Consider the following 2,883-nt stretch of genomic DNA (forward strand, 5'->3'; position numbering starts at 1 on the left):
GTAACGCTGTCTGTTTACAAAGGCACTGGTACTGTTTGCAGGTAGCACAGTAGTTGCTGCTTCCACTCGCTACAGTCAGACCAGGGTTCTAATCCATGGTTTATTCAGTGGGTGACGATTCTTGTGGGTGCGAAATGGCCTGTTAAAACATGAGTAAATCAGGTCCAACTCGGTCAGCGGGGCGCGGGTGGCCCAGTCGTCTAAGGCGCCGCGATTCGCTGTGCAGATTTGCGTCCCCTGGACACGCCAGAAACCTATGATTGTGGGTTCGAATCCCGGTTCACCCCGATTATGTTTCTAGGTTTGTCAGCACCATAGCCGTGCTCGTGGGTTTCACCGAAGTGGTAAACGTCTAAGACCTGCATCACTTCGGGCTTTCCTCTCACATTAAGCTGACACGCAGCGTTATAACTGGAATAATGTTAAAAGCGGAGTTAAACCCAACTCACTCACTCACTCAACCAACTCGGTCAGGTCATCCAGCGAAAACTGATTTATGTTTTTTGAAAATCTGAGAAATGGAAGTGCTATGTGAATGAGAGCTGTATCGGACCCTGAAGATCCCGGTTAGACTAGGTCTTAAGCAACCCATGCTTGTCGTAAAAGGCGACTAACGGGATCGGATGGTCAGGCTCGCTGACTTGCTTGATGCATGTCATCGTATCCAAACTGCTTGGATCGGTGCTCATGATGTCAATCACTGGATTGTCTGGTCCAGACTCGGTTATTTACAGGCCTCCGTCATATAGCTTGAATATTGGTGAGTGCGGCGTTAAGCACGAGAGCTGTGTGGGTCGATCTAGACTTGCAATAGGCGTCTTTTCAAATAATTTTGCACCGTATGTATCCCACGACTGGGCGTGTTGGTGTGACCGCCGTACTGCTATGGCAATGCAATTAACGTATGCGAAATGCTGACACGTTGAAAATCTAACTTAAATCCTTGTTTCTTATTTCAGATTTTTATTATCCGGATTTGATGCAATATTGAATTCAATACAGATCCAGTTGAAACAACAGGCCGGAGAGGCGACCTCCACAACGGAAGTGCTTGGACATGCATTCTTCATCACGGAGATGTCACGCGACGCGCTTGTACATGTACATATACTTTCCTCTTTACCAGTAAAGGGTATTTTCTGTCGTATCTTGTATTGTCAGATGTGAAGCCTATTTTGTTACAACTTTCAAACGTCATTTATTGTCCATAAGAATATATTTATATTTGTACATGTTCTGAGTTTCATCACGCCAAAATGTATAGAGATGTACATTGTAGAATAGCTTTGAATTTACATGATCAAAAAAGAAGAGCGGTAGTACAAGGTATCCAATAAGCCAGTGATAAACCAGTTCATAATTGTGTAATGAGGTATGTTGATCGACCAAAACATGCAGTTTAGACGTGGTTATCTCCCCTTGTTCACTCGTACATTCTCGGCTTATTCCGGTAGTTGATGCAAAACTCATTGGACTTCCATTCGTGACCTGCCTTCGGTACCTTGGTACCTTTTATTGTAGTTGGAGTGTACGTCGTGCATGTACACGCCCCAACTCAAACATTACCACAACCAATTACATGGCCGCAAAGAGGACCAAGGGAGGTAACCACAATCTATAACAATTATACTTCATAAGAAGCATCAGTAAAAATTGGAATAAAACTTTTATCATACTAAGAAAAAAATGTGAGCTTACAAAAAGTATATCAACGTTTGATGTGTTAAAAAAAAGTACAGCAATATATTTCTCGGCTCAGGGTGAGATACAAACCAGAATCGTAGGTATTCGGGACCACCTCGTATCATTCCGGGACTTGCCGAATGAGGACGTTAAGTTGCGAATGAAAACGAACTGCGTGTCACGGAATGATACGAATGGCGAGGAATGCATGGTATGTTTTAAACTGTAATGTTTATTCGGGGCGGTCGGGTAGCCTAGTGGTTAAGCGTTCGCTCGCCACACCGAAGACCCGGGTTCGATTCCCCACATGGGTGCACTTGTGTGAAGCCCATTTCTGGTGTCCCCCTCCGTATTGTTACTTGAATATTGCTAAAAGCGTCGTAAAACTATTCTCACTCACTTTAATGTTTAGGAATAGGTGTCGCCAACATTTGCCTCAAACTAACAGTTCTCTGCAGGATAATAGACCTCATTCCAAAGCTTTAACACATCTCTCCTCCTAAAGGTTTTGTAAGTGCGAATATTTGTATGTTCATATTGGGCCCCTGTATTGCAGTAGAAACGTAATGTCTATAATGCTTTGCTTTCTTTTACGAGTAACACCTTTCTGTGGAATTGCAGTTGTTTTGAATTTAGACACATGTACATACAGTACAAGATTATGGGAATGTGCAGTCTACTATCTAATTGGTACCAATCCATGTCAGTCTTTGTTGTATGCTTGATGGGAGGGGGTGGCCGAATGGTTAAGGCGTTGTCCAATCACGCCTGAAACCGGGTCGACTCCTTCCGTGGGTGCAATGTGTAAAGCCCCCATCGTGGTATTACTGTAATATTGCTAAAAGCGGAGTAAAATTATACTCACTCATGTATGCTTTGATGGAGGTGCCTCTGCTTGATCGTCAACGTTAATCACGCTCAGTCATTCTTATCAGTATTTCATTTTCTTCGTTATCAAATCCGTTAAGTATTGCATTTATAAATATGTTAGTCCATTCATAAAATCTTAACAATCTTTTGTTGTAGAGTGTGCGTTTGTATTAGCTGTAGAAAGAAAGAATTTTGTTGGACAGATTTTCATCTGGAAATACGTTGTGAGTCTACATCATTATCTCTTAAAGAATCGTTATCTCCTACATGGAAATATTTCGGAATAAAAACCGTTTTTACATCAGCATGTTATGGAACGGCAGATCAGGT

This window comes from Haliotis rufescens, unplaced genomic scaffold (assembly GCF_023055435.1).
Source record: "Haliotis rufescens isolate VD_foot unplaced genomic scaffold, xgHalRufe1.0.p SCAF_94, whole genome shotgun sequence".
NCBI lineage: Eukaryota > Metazoa > Mollusca > Gastropoda > Lepetellida > Haliotidae > Haliotis > Haliotis rufescens.